We start from the raw sequence: 18,977 nt of genomic DNA on the forward strand, positions 1-18,977 counted from the left end.
TGATAGGGGTGGAGTTAAGGTTAAGTTTGAATTATAGAGAGAAACTTTAAAATATAGAGGCTCTAGGATCTGTAGAAATAAGACTAAATATATGAAATGTAATTTCAATAATAGTAGTAATATTAGAGATAAAGTTTAACTTGATAATTTAGACATAAATAACACTTGTAAATTTTGATACCTTAGATTTATTATACAAGTTGAAAGAGAAATTGAAGAGAATGTAATGCACAGAATTAAAGCAAGTTGGTTTAAATTGAGAAGTGTTTCAAGCGTACTTTGTGATTATAGAAAATCCTCAAAATTAAAATAAAGTTTTATAGGACGACTATAGGACAAACTATGTTATATGGATTAGAATGTTACAGAATTATGAAACATGTCCAAAAGGTGAAAGTTGACGAGATGAGAATACTCAGATGGATGAATGGTATAACATTAAAAGATAAATAAAAAAAAATGAATATATTTGCAGTAAGTTAGGCGTACCTCCTATAAAAAAATAAGATAAGGGAAAGACGACTCAGATGATTTGGACACTTGCAACGTAGGTCACATAATATGCCCGTGGGAAAGAGTGTGTTAATTGTTGTGAGAGGTAGTAAAAGGGGTTTGAGTAAACTTAAAATAACTTGGAAGTCGTAGAAGTAATTATATGAAACACTAAAATGGAAGGGACAATAGGAGGGTAGTGTACGAATGGGTTTTCATTAATTTGTTGTTGTTGTTTTTGTTGTTAATATATATATATATATATATATATATATATATATGTGAAGTCATAGAAGTAATTATATGAAACACTAAAATGGAAGGGAGAATAGGAGGGTAGTGTAAGAGTGGGTTTTCATTAATTGGTGGTATAATTTAAAGCGGTAACCTTAACCAAGACATGAGGGTGCCGAGGCCTAATTGGAGGAACAGTACATTTTTGAATGATAATAATAATAATAATGTTGTTGGAGGTTAGTGCATGAATGGTCCCCTCTCCCCCTTGCCCTTCCACACATGCACTATAAGATTTGACGTGGACCATTTTGGAATATTGCCCGACAACACAACACTCACACTGCAAATTTTTTCCATCTATCTCTCTTTCTTTTCTCCCAAATTCCTATATTTTCCTTTCATTCTTAGCCTCTATTTATTGGTGCCTGTCTTTATTTATAACCGGTAGGAATGGAACTGGCAGGGACCTTCAAAACTAAACCAATCAAGCGATGGAATATTAATTAGTCGCTAGATATTTTCAGATACTTAAGTTACCTAGTAATTTAAGGGCTTTGGTTGAAGGACAAAAAAAAAAAAAAGACAAGTGGTGGAGATGGCGCAAGAATATGGGAATTGTTGAAATATTAGCTTATTTATTCATCTAGGTTGAGTTGAGTTTTGGTGGTTTCTAAAACAATAATAATGTATATCTTGGATTATCTTTAAAAAAACATTGTGTTAAATTTGCAACTTGTTAGACTCGTTATAAAACAATTCATTACATCTCTTATGCATGCCTATATTTTTATTACATACTAAATATGTTCTTTATGAATATGTATTACGTTTTGTTAATTGCAAGATCATTTCACACTTTTATATATATATATATATATATATATATATATATATATATATATATATACATACATACGTATATCTTACGAGAAAGACTTGTGAGGATTGTGTGGTTTCTAGTGATGTGGACTCACAACTGGAAAAATAATATGTAAATTAAAATTTTAAATCTTTGATTCCCAAGATCTTGAATAATCATGATTCTCTTTTTAAATTATGCAAAAAAAAAAAAAAAAAAAATTAGCGTACTTGAATTCATTGGACAAATCTTGGAAGAGGAGTAGGCAAACTGATAGGTAGAAGAAAAACAGTTTCTCTCTTTTGGCCTCAAAAGATGTTACATTATTTATACAAATAATGATGGTTATTTTGTGCTTTTACAGGGTAGAGAGAGGACTAGTTTTCCTTATTTCATAATGAATCTCTTTTCATGAAATATAGAGTCCAAATAGGAAAATAATTTCTCTAATTAATTATAACAATAATTTACCATAAATGCTTTGAACTGCAACAATTTCACTAATCCCAATAATTAAATTGGGTCACGTTGTTTAGGACAAAATCTTACATTCTCCCACTTGGTCCATTCGATGATATCATACTTATGGGTATAGTTAAGGTAGACATTAGGTCCGCAACATTCCAATTCTTTATCAGTTTGGTCATCATAATACTATAACTTAAACAACCTACAAGTGTGAGTCATGGCGGTTCTACATCAGTAAAGTGACATAGTTCCTTCCATGTATCACAACACTAGTAAACCATTCAACCATATTCTATAAGTGAGAAGTGTCCGTAAGGTCCGACAATTATGTCTTTGTCAGAGACAATTCTTGTTATCATTCATCCAAAATCATATATGTACATACATCATGGAAAACTGAAAATATCATAAACACATTCGATGAGCTCTCAAGTGTCACAAGAAATAAACAAAAATACAATCCAAAAATAAAGATTATGGGTCACAAAAAAAGACCCATTTTGTTAACATATTCCTTAAATGTCTTTGGTGATAAAGCCTTCGTTAGTGGATCTGCAATCATGAGCTCAGTATAAATTTTCTATAGACACTTGTTGTTTATGAACCTCCTCCTTGATAACAAAATATTTGGGCTCCATGTGCTTGGAACCGTTAGAATATATGTCATTCTTGGAGAAGAAGAATGCTGCAGTATTATCACAATAAATACTTAGCGTCCTGACAATAGTGTTGACAACCCCAAGCCTTGAGATAAAGTTCTACAGCCACATTGCATGAATAGTGGCCTCAAAGCATGCCAATAATTCAGCTTCCATAGTGGATTAAGCAGTGATAGCATGTTTGGCGCTTTTCCATGAAATTGTTTGTCACGCCTCGAACCCGCAAATGGGTCCCAAGTGTGAATATAGTAACCTAACCTGTCTTTGTATCAAATAAAATATACATGATACGATACCAAAAGAGGGTCCGACCTCGTGGGGTGCACGGATGCCCTTACAATTATAAACATACACATCCATACTCATCAGATACACAGCGTAATACGGTCTTTCTATACATGTACAGTACCATACCAGAGTCTATACAAAGTTAGGATATACATTCTCATAATTACAAAACATACCCCGGGTGTCTACAAAAACCATCACGACAACCCGGTTACAAAAACTCGTACCCAAACTGGCACTAACAGCAGCTAACGACACCCCCGCTTCCAAATGCTAGGATGTTAATTACGACTACCAGAAGGACCTAAAAATATTTGTACGTACATTCGAGGTGAGACACTCTTAGTAAGGAAGAAATCAGGTTATATCAGTGTGTGGCATACCAGTGCTATTTTATGTAAAACATAACACCATACAATACGATACAATTCGAAAACAATTCCATATATTTGAATACAGTTCCAGCATTTTTACAAATCTATTCCAGTACATACGATACCAAACATACAGTTAGTGTCATCACACTAATACACAACTACTCTATGAAACCCGAAGCTTCACAACGATTACGTAGCCAATACGGTGAAACTCACACCCCTCAATGACCAGCCGGAACGCACAGGTGATATTTCATACCCTCGGATATAGAGTTGGACACTCTCGCCCATGGTTTTGACACCGGTACATGGTGCAGTGTACGGTAATTAGCCGCTACATAGCTATTTCAGCGTGCGGTATTTAGCTGCCACTAGCTGATTTCACAAAACCTGGAATCATTTTGGAACTCACGTTCCTATACTCATCAGCGTACGATAATTAGATGCCATATAGCTGTTTTACAAAATACCTGAAACAATTACATACAACCATACATTCCACACTTATTTGGTTTACGGCAAGTCATATCATTTTCCAACTCAAGCATACAATTTTATACAAATATGGGTAACAGTCATCTCAATAATACAGTTTAAACAAAACAAACGGTTTTCCAAACAAGCAGAGATGATACCCAAAATTCCCAAATTTTCCCAAAAACTGTAACTCTAAAATCTCGTATTTTACTCGATAAATTTCCCCAAATAAGTTACCAAAACATACATACGATCGTAACCTACAGGTTTATCGATCCCGATTTCAAAAAGTAATTGATATAAACTGAATCCCTTACCTTAACCCGAAAGCCAACTAGAGTTTTCCCAATCAATATTTATCAACATAAAATATTATGGGAAAAACTCTCTAAGTTAACTCTCAAAAATAATTTTCAAAAGATTATGCAAGATGAGAGTTATATGCTTGAAAATGGATGGAAATATGCACAATAATCAAAAGTTCAAACTCCCTTTCAAGTTGAACTCTATTTGCAAAATAAGGAGCATTAACAAATGATTCTCTTCAAGAATAGTTTTTCAAATCAAAGAGTGAGGAGAGTAAGCAAATAAATTTTGAAAGATTGAAATTTTTTTTTTCAAAATGAGTATGTTGGTCTCACTAGGCTTTTCAATCAGTTTTGGTGATAACAAACAAAGGAAATTTTAACTTGGAATGGTTGAGTTATGGTGGTTTGACAAGAAAGCAAGGATCATTGTGGACCATCAAGCTACATAAACTATCAAGTGATCCAAATGAAGCTCAAAGCAGCTTTATATTGATCAAAGCATGGGAAGCTAAAACTAGCTCAAGCTAACATCCAAGGGATTTCAAAGCAAATATAAAGTGGATGATTTCGAGCTTAGCATATAAGGTTTTAGGAAAGAACAATGTAAGTACTTCAAAGTCAAAATATCTATTGAAATATATTTTGAAGCTTTTTAGGGGAATTACTTGACTTAGAGACCTATTTAAAATCCTCGAAAAAAGTTTTGTAAAAGAATAAATAAAGAGAGCAAACCATTTGTCTTATTAAAAGTTCAAAATTAGGAAAAAAATTGTTCAGAAGACTGAAGTTTTGTTCAAAAGCTTGAAGTGACAACTTCAGAAGACTGAACTTCAAGTTCGGTAATCTAAAGAATTACTTCAGACGTTTGAAGAATAAGCTCAGTAGTCTGAAGATTTATTGGTGAAAGACAGAAACTGGCAGAAGCCCCTCAGATGATTGAACTCTGACTTCGGCCATCTCAACTTGACTCTTCGGTTGTCTGACCCTTGACCTCGGTTGTCTAACCCTGTATCCAATTCAAACTTTTCAAAGGCTAAGGAACTTTAGAAGACTAAACTCGAGTGTTCAGTCATCTGAACACTGTTAACGGGAAAAATTTTCAAAAGTTTTATTTTTTAAATATTAGTTGCTTGGGCTCCAAATTTTGTAGAAACTTGGTAAATACTCCAAGTAAACTTGGGCAACACGAAAACCCTTTTGAAAGCTTATAAATACATGGGTTTGCAAATAAAAACTCATCCAAGTATTGAAAAATCTGCCATAAGCTCTCTTGCTCTCAAAGTTCCAACTTGCTCATCTTTTGCAAACTGAAAGTGTTGGTGTTCTGAGATCATTGATCATCAATCCCAGAGTTATACTTGTTGATTTCTCATATGGAGAAAAAGGGAGTTTGGTGAATTCTATTCTTAAGCATCAAAGTGTATTTCATTCTTAATATTTAAATTTTGAAGTACATAGATTTCAATTGTACTAATCAGCTCTTTGTGTGAGCATTCTTTGTACATATCTATTTGATTTGTATCTTGTAAATTGACGATTCCAAGGATTGTTTGGATCGTTGGCTAAGCAAGGGGATATTGCTTAGAGAGGCAGACTCCAGCCTATTTGAAGGAGTGACCGAACAAGGGTACATCGTTTGGAGAGGCGGACTCTAGCCTATTTGAAGGAGTACTTGTAAAGGTTTTATTCCTCCCGGTAAAAGAACTACAATAGTGGAATCCTTTGGTGGTTTGGCAAGCGCGTGGACGTAGGCTGTGTTGAAGTCGAACCACGTAAAATCTCTGTGTCTCACTCTCTTCCTTACTCTTTTCTACACAACATATTCTTGTGTATGCTAAAGTGTAAGTTGCAGGGCTTAACAATCATATTTAAGGAAGACTCTTGATATTTAGAAAGTACGTTTTAATTAACCGTTTGCAGAAACCCTAAAGGGAGTACGTTCGTTAATTTGTGAAAATCTTAATCAAGAGAAGCACAAACAAAATTTCATTCAAAGCAAGTTGCAAAGATCCACAGGGCAGCTGACAAAAGGCTTAACAAATCTTGCATGTTCGTTTGAATTTTATAATTTGGTTGATTGGATCGTGTGCCTAAATTGTCAGTATCTTGTGGTGTGTTTTGGTTGTGGTTATTAGTTGATTGATTTATTTTCGTAATGTTATATTAAAATAAGTAAGTAGTCAAAAGAGGTTAAAATTTTAAAATAAACCAATTCATCCCTCCCCCCTCTTGAGGAAAGCTATCCTAATTTCAATTGGTATCAAAGCCTAGTTATAGTAATTCTTAACAAGAAACTATAAAAAGATTTAATGGCATATATAGGAGTAGCTCCCTTCGGTGAGGGCCAATCCTCAACCCATCCACTAATCTTTTGTGGACATAACTATATCTTTTGTAAAAAAGAGAATGCAAATATATCTTCAAACTATGAATTGGAAAGCATGAGAGATTGTCATGGAAGGTGACCAAATTCCCTTTAAACTAGTAGATAGAAGACAAGTTCCTAAGGAGAAAAATGATATGGCAGACTTAGATCATAAGATGTTGTAAGTTAATTCTAGTGCTATGAATGTTTTATATTGTGCTTTAGATGCTAATGAATTTAATCAAGTAATGGCTTGCAAAACGGCTAAGGAAATATGGGACAAGCTAGAAGTTACTTACGAAGGCACTATAGATGTTATGGATAATAGGATTGATATGCTTACAAGTGAATATGAAACTTTTAAGATGAACCCAGAAGAATCTATAACTAGCATGTACGCTAGGTTCACTCACATAATAAATTCCCTAAATGCCTTAGGAAAAACCTACACTACTTATGATATGATAAGGAAAATTCTTAGAGGGCTGCCACCTTAATGGGAACCAAAAGCCACTGCCATAACAGAAGGTAGGAACCTTAAAACCACTTCTTTACATGAATTTATAGGTTCTCTACTTACATATGAAATGGCAATGAATGAAAGAAGTAGAAAAACTAAAGCCCAAGAATCTATAGTCTTCAAAGCTTCAAAAGAAAACTCTAGTAGTGAAGAAGAGATGCATGAAGATGAAGTAGCCTTCATATCTACGAAGCTAGCGAAAATTCTAAGAAGGAAAAATAAATTCAAAAGAAGAAACCAAGACTCCGAATCAAAAGAAGAAGAAATTAGCAAAAAGAAATCAAAGAATAAAACTCCTACATGTTATAATTATAACACAACTGGACATATAAAACCAGAATGTCCACTACTAAAGAAAGAGTCAAAGAAGAAAAACAAAAAGGCCATGAAAGCCACTACTTGAGACAACATGAGTACAAGTAGTTTGGAAAATGAATCAAGTGACCAAGAGGTTGCTTATATGTGCTTTATGGCTTGGGACGATGAGGAAAGCTCCTCATCTAAATCTTTAAATAATTCTTGTAGTGATGAATTCAATGAAGAGTGTATGCCATCTTATGATGAATTACAAAATGATTTATTCAAAGTTCATAAGATGCTAATTAAAGTAACTAAACAAAACACATTATTGAAAAATAAGAATGAAGGTATAATGAAAGAGTTAGAATCCCTTAGAATTGCTGAAAAAGAAAAGGATTCAAGAATCAAGAAAATAGAAAGTAAGAATGAAGCCATGACAAATGAGTTAGAATATAAAAATCTTGCCGAAAAAGAAAAAGACTTGAAAATTAAAGAATAAGAAAGCAAGAATGAAAAGATGATAGAAGACACTACAAAAAAATGGGTTTTTAGTGATGAAAGTATTAGTGATGAATTCAAATTCGTCACTAAATGTTGGTAATAGTGACGGTTCTTAAGAACCGTCACTAAAATTATAAGCATTAGTGAGGGTTTTTGAAACCGTCACTAATAGTATACTATTAGCGACGAATCAAATTAGTCACTAATACTTTCGTCACTAAAAAGAGCGCGGTAAACAATTTCTGCGCGAAAATTTATTTGGAAAAATATTAGCGACGATTATATCGTATTAGTGATGATTTTAAAACCGTCACTACTATTGTTTATATTTAAAAAATATTAAAAAAGAAAAAATTTAGAGTATCAGTGACGATTATCACTAATCGTCACTATTAATTGGTATTAGTGACAGTTTTAAACCGTTACTACTAGTGTTTGTACTAAAAAATATTTAAAAAATAAATGTGTTTTAGGGTATTAGTGATGGTTTGGGATAACCGTCACTAATATTATTTATTAGTGACGATTTTAGCACCGTCACTACTAATTTTTCATTTAAAAAATGTTAAAAAAGAAATCGTATGGGAATTAGTCACGGTTTGGAACGACCATCACTAATAATATCGTATTAGTGACGGTTACAAATCGTCACTAATAGTGTTTTTATTTAAAGAATATTAAAAAAGAAATCGTTAAGTGTATTACTGACGGTTTGAACAACCGTCACTAATACCCCAGACCTTGTCAGCCCAGTGAGCCTACTGCCCAAGTGCGCACACGACCCATACGCCTTGCTCAGCCCTCCCACTCCCAGGCGAACCCTAAATCCCTAATGCCCTAATCCCTATTTGATTCTTCATTTCTAGTGTCTGTTCAAAGAGCCAGCACGAGAGGAGAAAGTTAGAGACCCTTCAGTTTTGGCCTTCTTCTTCGACCCTTCAAAGCCCTCTGGCCTTCTTCTGACCTTCGTGAGTTCATTGTCAACCCTTCGAACCAGCAGGAGCTTCGTGAGTTAGTCTTCCACATTGCGAACCAGCAGGAGCCCTTCATGAGTTTGTCAGAAGCTTCGTGAGTTCGTCGTGGAGATTTCGAACCAAAAGGAGCTCGTCGCAAGCTCATCTTTGAGCCTTTGTGAGTTCATCTGCGTGGAAGTTCAAATTTGTAAGTATTCTTCTTCTTCTTCTTCTACAGATCTTAACTTATTTTACAAATGTCATTAGAAACTAAACTACCTTCTCTCATTTGTGTGTAAAAGATTAAGAAAACTTTGAACAAATATTCAAATTTTGTATTAAAATGAAAGAATATGTACAATCTCTATTATTATTTATTTTTTATAATAAAGAATGATTATTTTTCTTATTAGAGGGCTTAAAAAGTGTGTTCTCAAATGATTATTCCTCCTATTTGATCTCCTAACAAGTTTTTTTGGTTCAAGAGTTCAAGAGTTTGTTCTCAAAATGATTGATGGTTAATTATCACCAATGCTAGATGTTTGAACAATAAGCAGATTGCAAAAGAACTGTAGGATACTTGTTTTTACTTCATCTATTAATCTTTGTAGATTGCAAGTAGCTTTAATTTTGGGAGACTTGTCCAAAAATTTGTAGGCAAAGTAAAGTTCCCTCCTTTGGTTGATGTGTCTTTAGGAGCCAATGAGAGATTTTATAGGGCATGCTAGAGTATTGTTATGTCAAACCCAAGGAGCTCTCATATTTTGAAATATGTCCATATACAATACTTGAGCTTATGGATGAATAAATTGTATTTTACTAGTGAAGCCCAGAGCCTATTTTCTTAACGAAGATCATGTGCAAAGGTTACACAGAGCCACAAAGCATTATATAAATATGTTGATTTTTTTTCCTTTCATTTTTGCATACTGAACTTATAAATTTGGCACACATTTTTTTGGAAAGATTTTTGCGTAACTTTCAATTTGCCTATACTGTAAATTTGGCTGAGTGGACTATTAGTCATCCCTTAAATATGAGAATACTTTCAAATTGCCTATATTATTTGTGATGCTTCTGTCCTTCTACTTGAAAATTATTTAAAATCTTTCCTTGTTCTAACAGTGATCTGGGCGTATCAGGTATCAGAGCCAGTTTTATTCATTGCTCTTTCAAAGGTTTGTAATTGAGATTAAATGATGCTGACCATTAGGCATAATTTGTTGTTACAAATGAACTTAATTTGGAATTACAGTTTGTTCAGATATGCACTTGCCTTCGGTTAAAGAACTAATTCACTTAAAAGTTTAAACTCATTAGGCATGCGTTTCGAATGATTATGTGTTCTCAAGGTTGCTAAAGGGTTGTCAGTCAAGCCTACCTTGGCCAGTTATTCTGACATAATAGCACGTCCCTCCAGCGGACTATTAGTCATCCCTTAAATCAGAGAATACTTTCAATTTGCCTATACTATTTATGATGCTTCTGTCCTTTTACTTGACAATTGTTTAAAATCTTTCCTTATTCTAAGAGTGATCTGGGCATATCTGGTATCAGAGCCAGTTTTATTCATTGCTCTTTCAAAGGTTTGTAATTGAGATTACATTATACTGACCATTACACATAATTTGTAATTACAAATGAACTTAATTTGGAATTACAGTTTGTTCAGATATGCACTTGCCTTTGGTTAAAGAACTAATTCACTTAAAAGTTTAAACTCATTAGGCATGACTCATTAGGCATGCATTTCGATTGATTATGTGTTCTCAAGGTTGCTAAAGGGTTGTCAGTCAAGCTTGGCTCGGCCAGTTATTCTGACGTAATAGCATGTCCCTCGAGCGGACTATTAGTCATCCCTTAAATCTGAGAATACTTTCAATTTACCTATACTATTTATGATGCTTCTGTCCTTTTACTTGACAATTGTTTAAAATCTTTGCTTGTTCTAAGAGTGATCTGGGCGTATCTGGTATCAGAGCCAGTTTTATTCATTGCTCTTTGAAAGGTCTGTAATTGAGATTACATTATACTGACCATTACACATAATTTGTAATTAAAAATGAACTTAATTTGGAATTACAATTTGTTCAAATATGCACTTGCCTTTGGTTAAAGAACTAATTCACTTAAAAGTTTAAACTCATTAGGCATGCCTTTCGATTGATTATGTGTTCTCAAGGTTGCTAAAGGGTTGTCAGTCAAGCCTGGCTCGGCCAGTTATTCTAACATAATAGCATGTCCCTCGAGTAGACTATTAGTCATCCCTTAAATCTGAGAATACTTTCAATTTGCCTATACTATTTATGATGCTTCTGTCCTTTTACTTGACAATTGTTTAAAATCTTTCCTTGTTCTAAGAGTGATCTGGGCGTATCTGGTATCAGAGCCAGTTTTATTCATTGCTATTTCAAAGTTTTGTAATTAAAATTACATTATACTGACCATTACGCATAATTTGTAATTACAAATGAACTTAATTTGGAATTATAGTATGTTCAGATATGCACTTGCCTTCGGTTAAAGAACTAATTCACTTAAAAGTTTAAACTCATTAGGCATGCGTTTCGATTGATTATGTGTTCTCAAGGTTGCTAAAGGGTTGTTAGTCAAGCCTGGCTCGTCCAGTTATTCTGACGTAATAGCGTGTCCCTCGAGCGGACTATTAGTCATCCCTTAAATCTGAGAATACTTTCAATTTGCCTATACTATTTATGATGCTTCTGTCCTTTTACTTGACAATTGTTTAAAATCTTTCCTTGTTCTAAGAGTGATCTGGGCATATCTGGTATCAGAGCTAGTTTTATTCATTGCTCTTTCAAAGGTTTTATTCCCTGCAACTAGTTATAAAAAAAGCTAAAAAATATAAGAGAAAAGTGAGAGAGAAGGCCTGTGTGAAAGTTCTATGTACCACTTTGCTTTATTTGAGAGAGAGAGAGAGAGAGAGAGAGAGAGAGAGAGAGAGAGAGAGAGAGAGAGAGAGAGAGAGAGAGAGAGAGAGAGAGAGAGAGAGAGAGAGAGAGAGAGAGAGAGATGCAATTTGGGTGGTAACATGTAAGATATGGGTATTTATTTGAGTATTTTATTGAAAGTACTTGTGGGTGGGAATATATGTCTATGAAAATATAATTATTTAATTAATACCATTTTGTTTATGTTTTTGTTAATACTTTAATACTGTTTGTGTAATGATTATTATAATATGATAAATATTTTATCTTGTTTGGTGTAACGCATTTTTATGCAACTGAGTGATTCATGGTTGGAGGTAGTCTTGTTAGCGCATAATTAATTTCTTTTCAGTATCACTCTCATAGTCCCATCAATCATGATTGTTACCTATTGAAGCATTTATCTTCAACAGCCACATCTTTACACCTTAATGCCATAAGGCTTATGCCTTTCCTACTTATCACGGGCTCCTTATGAAAAATTAATTATTGTCATTTCATGTGTGCATCGAAGCTTAGACCCATTCAATAATGGTTACTATACATTCATGCCTCATCGTACATGTGGGACAAATCAATTGTTAAAATTCAATTGAGTATTAGTCATATTATGTAGACTAATAATCAATTGAACATGTCGATTATTTGTTTCATTTACGGTGTACCAAAGTAACCTCTCTTGCTTTTTCTTCTTAGTCATTCTCTATTTCTTCAATAATCATGAGTTTTTAACACCTTTCTCACATGTATTCTAATCCTATTCTTCTTGTCCTCAGCTTTGAAGGCTATTTTGTGTCACATGCCATATCTGACATCCCCCTACCTAAGCACCCAACAAGTCTTCTAACAATGCTGCCTAGATCAGGAGGAATCTAAAAACAGCCTCCATTAAGCTTTCACAGAAACTATGATAGTAACATAATGTATATGATTAAGCACCTTGAATCTAGACATCTAAGTAAAAATATCATTTTTAGAAACTCAAAAAAAAGGATGAAAAAAAGAAAAGCTCATGTAAAATGAAAAACCTGTCTATTTTCATTAATGACCTGCAACTAGGGGTGTAACCATGCTCAATTTGTGCTAGAACTCAACTCATCTTGATTCTTCTTGAGTAGTTTGACAAGTTGAATTTAATATTTGTAATGGCATATGCGAGCCTAATTAAGCATTCATATTTTTACTATTTTAATATTATTTAAGTGATATATATCATATAAAAGTGTAAAGTGTTGAATACTACTTTATTATCAACTCGAGCCTAATTGAGACAAGCTTGAGTTTAAAGTGACAAATGGGTTGATGGGGAAAATAAGAATCCCCATCTCGGCAAGGATAAAATATATGAAAAAGGAAAGTAACTGTGTTTATTTCTTTTCCTAACCAAAATTTAGAATTCAGTAAATGGAAGAATCCTCATTCCAAATAACATAATAGAAAAGCCAAGGGGTTCATTCCATATTTTATATTGATTAGTTCAAAACTTTAAGGGAGCTTGCCACCGAGTCGAGATTAAGCTTAAAATTCAAAACCCATATTATCAATCATTCTTTTTTAAAAGACTTCATCAACATAAATTTTCAAAATAAACCAAACCAAAAGCATGAATGAATGGGAGAAGAAAAACTCACCAAAAAATCGATAACGACGTAAACCTACAAGAATTCCTTCCTTTGCAATACTTCTGTAGGCAGTGTAATGATTACCAGAATAGGTCGCCGAAGTGCTGAGGTCTATCTCTCTATTAGAAAATTTGACAATCAATACATTGTCATCCCCTAAAACTCTTTGCAGGTGAGTCCTTTGTTTGTTTAGATATGGGCCCTGGAATCAATGTAATTAACTAATGAGAACAATGAAAAGAAAAATAGACTTTCTAGAATATTAGCATACATCTTGAGAAACTCCTCTCTAGTTCTGTTTGGAAAAAGATTTTTAGGAGTGATGCTAAATTTCACATTATGTCCTTCAAAGTCTCAAGGTTGTTGTGGCAGTCCAAAATACATATTCAATGCATTATCTCAGCATAAGACAACTTACAAATGTTTCTGATTCTTCTTCTAATTGGTTGTCAAGTGAAGACACTGTAATGATGTTGTGTGTGTGTACATGATCACCTAGCCCTACTTGCAAATACTTCGACCTGTTGCTAGATAGTTTATTGAGTGTCAGCACGGCTGCTTAAGTGCCTGCAGTTATTCGAGGATATGTATATTTGTGATTTCTCCTAGAATACTAAATTTTGTAGTCGTGACTGCTTTTTGAACTTAACCTTTGAAGTTCTATAGTGTTGCTTTGTGCAAGTGTGCACTGCCTAATTTGCATTGCTACTGTGTTCTTCATTCTTTGTATTGGTGTATACTAATTGAGGGGTGGATTATTTCCTCCTCTACAATCTGATGTTGATGTGATTTATTTTTCATGCCTATATATGTGCTACGTAGTGATTTATTTTCAAAAACCATACACTAATCTTTTTAACTTTCTTAATTTATAGGGTTTGTAACTATGACAACATCAAGACGATGTCATGCAGTTCGGATGCAGCTTTCCATTTTTTTTTTATCTGAACAAATGAAATATATTTAAATTTGAATTTTTATAATGTTGTGTATTTAAATTTGAATTTGTATAATATATTTGTATTTGAATTTGAATTTGAATTTGAATTTGAATTTGTATAATATATTTGTACTTAAATATGAATTGCAATTATGGTTTTTACAGGAATTAATTTGAATCAGATTTTTACAGGAAATAATAATTGGAAAAAAATACACAATAGTATTAATTGTGCAATTTAAGTATTAGTGACGGTTTTAAAATCGTCACTAATACTATGTCTTTAGTAACGATTTAAAACTGTCACTAAAGTCATAAGTAACGGTACTGAAGAGCAATAGTGACGGTTTGGAATTTAAAACCTGTCACTACTAATGCAGTAATAGTGACAATCATAAAATCATCACTAATAATTAGCAATAGTGACGGTTTCCAAACCGTCACTATTACTAAACAAATAGTGACGATTTAGGACCCGTCACTACTAATGCAGTAATCATGACAAACATAAAACCGTCACGAATAATGTAGCAATAGCGATGCATATAAACCGTCACTAATGATAGAGAATTAGTGACGAATTTAAAACCGTCATGAATAATGGAGCATTAGTGACAGTTTTTGATATATCTTGTCTAGAATCTATAGTGACGGGTTTCGGTCTTTAGTGACGGATTGGAACCGTCACTAATACGATATTAGTAGTGACGGATTTAAACCGTCACTAATACTTATTATTAGTGACGGTTTCAGATATTCGTCACTAATAAGTATTAGTAACGGCAGGTATAGCGACAAATTGAAAACCGTCACTAATACTCGTATAACCGTCACTAAAACTAGTAGTGACGGTTTTGTGAGTATTAGTGACGGTTTAAAACCCTCACTAATAACCTCATTTTTTGTAGTGAGACCTTCGATCCCTATCCTCTATGGAATATAAGAAAGACATATATATTTTTGAATTAGAAGATAAAATAAGAAAATTATCTCAAGAATTAGAGAAATTACTAAAGAAGGTTGATGACAAGAAAGAGATATAGATAAATGATCTCAAAAATCAAATTTGTTGAGAATTCCACTTGTAAGTTTGTCCCACATTGGAAAATTAGAGTGGATGATGGGTGCTTATATACATAGTTAGCCCCAATACCCAATAGGCTTAAGCTTTTAGGTCAAGTTGGTGTTCACCCATGTGTATCAAACCCACCCATGGGCTCCTCCAGATCCTAACAAGTGGTATCAGAGCCGACGGTTCATAACTCTGGGTGAGTGACATCGTAAAAAGTCGAGACGTGAAGTTAATTCTCCTGACGTGTTAATAGTTGGAGGACTAAGTGTTTGGCAGAGGCCAATAAGGATCATCTAGGTTGTGGATGGATCCGAATAGGGTCAAGATGTGGGAGGTAGGATTGGTTCGGAGGCACGTAGAATGCAATCCGATGCATGTAAGGCGCTAGTGGTAAGGCCGACTTGAGCAACTATCGGAGAATTGGGCTTACTCCTAGAAGAGAGACGATTTATGTTCAAGGGAGAGCAGTTAGAACTCACAAGTGAGTGGGAGATTGTTGAGAATTAAACTTGTAAGTTTGTCTCACATTGAAAAATTAGAGTGGATGATGGGTGCTTATATACATGGTTGGCCCCAAGACCCAATAGACTTAAGCTTTTAGGTCAAATTGGTGTTCACCCATGTGTATCAAGCCCACCCATGGGCTCCTCCATGTACTAACAAAATTGAAGATAAATAAAAGATCATTTATAACTTCACAAAAGGAAAGGCAAACTTTGACAAAATGATAGGTCACAAAGGATGACCTTAAACAAAGAAGGTATTGGATTTAATGGGGTTGAAAATAAAAAGAAAAAGAATCTTTACATGGGTTATTTTTCGAAAGCATCCAAAGATTATGCTAGCACATCCTTTAATGCCTACACTAACACCATATGCTATCAATGTAAGAAAAAAAGGGCATATAAAGTTTGAATGTCCATTTAAGAGGAAAGGTGTGAAAACAAAACAAATATGGAGAATAAAAGAAACATCCTTTATGAAACCTACCGGATCCAAGAAAGTATGGGTACCTAAATGAAATACCTAAATCAGGGATATTAAAGATAATAAGCCATTCTCCTTTTAGAGAAACAAGAAAGTTATATAAATATTAAAAAGGAGAGAACTTGGGTTAATTCATAGCAGAGAAGGTTGTTAGAAAAGAAATTATAAAATCTTTCTGAACTTCGGTCGTCTGCACTAAAAGCTTCAGATGACTCAACACTGTAGAAAACAAGTTCAGATGACTGAACCTAGAACCTCAAATGACTGGGAGGCTATTGAATTTTCAAATTCTAGATCTGAAAATCTTAAGACGACTGAAGATAATCCTCAGTCATCTAAAGTCACGGGATTTAAATATAACAACCCTCTTAAACCCTAATTTCAGCCTTCTAAAGTTCATTGATGTACTCTTCTGAACCCATCTCTCTCTATGTCTCTTCATTCTCACCCTGAAATCACTCAATCCAAAACTTTCTTCTCACTTCCAAGGTTCATCCCACGAAGCTTAGTGTTCCTGAAATCAATTTTCTTCATCGAATATGCCTCGTCTTAAGCAAACAACCAATTGTGGCTCTTCGTCAAGAATGGATGGGCAAAATCTTGACAAATGGCTTGTTGCACCACAAGTAAAGCTTCGTTACCTTGCTTCCCTTAGCACCATAGACCCCATTCTAGGTAAGGTGTTGGATGTCTCTTTCCTAAATGCTGAATTTTCGGAAATCCTTCGCTTATTCAAAAACATAGAATGGTTTGATTTTGTTACTCAGCAACCAAAAGGCATTTTCCCACATCTTATCAAAATATTTTATGGCAACATGACTTATGAAAATGAGATTTTTTATTCTAAAGTAAAAGGGAAGAAAATTTTGTTAAATTCTGAAATTTTATCTCCCATTTTTAAAATTACTCCAGAAGGATTTGATTGTCCTATGCTTGCTCAATCCTGGATTTTAGAATAAGGGTTTACTCCCAAAACATTTCTCCCATTGATCATGGACAGCGAACCTATCTATTTTGGGCATCCTCCTTTGTACAAGCAACTTAGTTTGAAAGCTCAAATATTGCACAAAATTGTTGCCTATAACATCCTACCTAAACAAGGTTCATTTGACCACCTTTTATATATAGAGTGCTTTGTCCTTTGGTGTCTACTCAAAGGGAAGAAACTAGATTTGGCCAGTTTAATTATCAAATGGATGTGGGCCAAACTAGAATCCTCCCAAGTTGTTCTTCCATATGGAGGTGTCCTTACTCTTCTTTTCGCCCACCTTCATGTCTCCAATAGTTCTGAATTCTTCATAAAGAGAACCTGCTATGATCTTTTTAATGTTACCTCCCTTAAACAAATGGGGTATGAAAAAGGTACATCCGGTTGGTACTTGAAAATGGGGAGAACTCAGCATGCACTAGCAGCTGCAGCCTCAGCCTTAGCAACAACTCCTTCTTCTCCCATACAGGATTTGGGAACTTCACACGATGCACCTTCATGGTTTTCATCATTTCAACAAGATTTCTCTAGTTTCTCATCTGAAGTGCGCACCGAGCTTAAAAGTATCAAAGAGAAAGTTACATCTCTTGATCAACACGTCACTCGAATTGAGGAATTTCAGGCTAAATATTTTAGGGGTGGTGATCCGATGGATATTAGCTCAGCCCCTCGAAGTGAAGCTAATAGTTTTGATGAAGAAACTGAGGACAAGGAAGAAGGTTCTAAAGAAGAAGGAGAATAGGAAGAAGAAGAGGGAACTGAGGAACAAGGAGGCCATGAAGAAGAAGAAGTAGCAGGACAAGAAGAAGGTGCTGAGGAAGAAGAAGGACAGGATGAAGAAGAAGATCATTAGGAAGCTTCAAGCATCGATAACTTGTTAAAATTGCTCTCTTGAATGTAACTACGAATAGATAACTAGAAAACTAGCTAATAATGTAGTGTTTGCAGTATATTGGTTGGATTCTTTTTGTTGTTAGCTTGCAACTTTTTGGATGTAACACCTCCTTATGTAAACACTCTTTTGTTCATTATCAATATGACTTTCTTTCCTATTACTTGTTCTTTTTGAATAATGACAAAGGGGGAGAAAGTGTTGTTAGCAAAGATAAATAAAAAATGCAAAAGTAGCAAAATATGGTAAGCAAAATATGGTAAAGTGAACTTCACAATATGGTAAAGTGAACTTAACACTATGGAAAAGTGAACTTCAAAAGACTTATATTGACATGCTTGGATGATATGCTAAAGTGATATGTTTTCTTGTTTACTTATTTTTTAACGGATGCTTATAGTAAGGGGGAGTATTTTTTAAAGAAATCCTTATCTTTGCTCCTTGTTTGTCATCATCAAAAAGGGGGAGATTGTTGACCTAACTTGGCTTTTCAATCAGTTTTAGTGATAACAAACAAAGGACATTTTAACTTGAGATGGTTAAGTTATGGTGTTTCTAGTTTGACGAGAAAGTAAGGATCATTGTGGACCATCAAGCTACATAAACTATCAAGTTATCCAAATGAAGCTCAAGGTAGCACTATATTAATCAAAGCATGGGAAGCTAAAACCAGCTCAAGCTAACATCCAAGCAATTTCAAAGCAAATATAAAGTGGATGAT

The sequence above is a fragment of the Malania oleifera genome, chromosome 13, assembly GCF_029873635.1.
Source record: "Malania oleifera isolate guangnan ecotype guangnan chromosome 13, ASM2987363v1, whole genome shotgun sequence".
NCBI lineage: Eukaryota > Viridiplantae > Streptophyta > Magnoliopsida > Santalales > Ximeniaceae > Malania > Malania oleifera.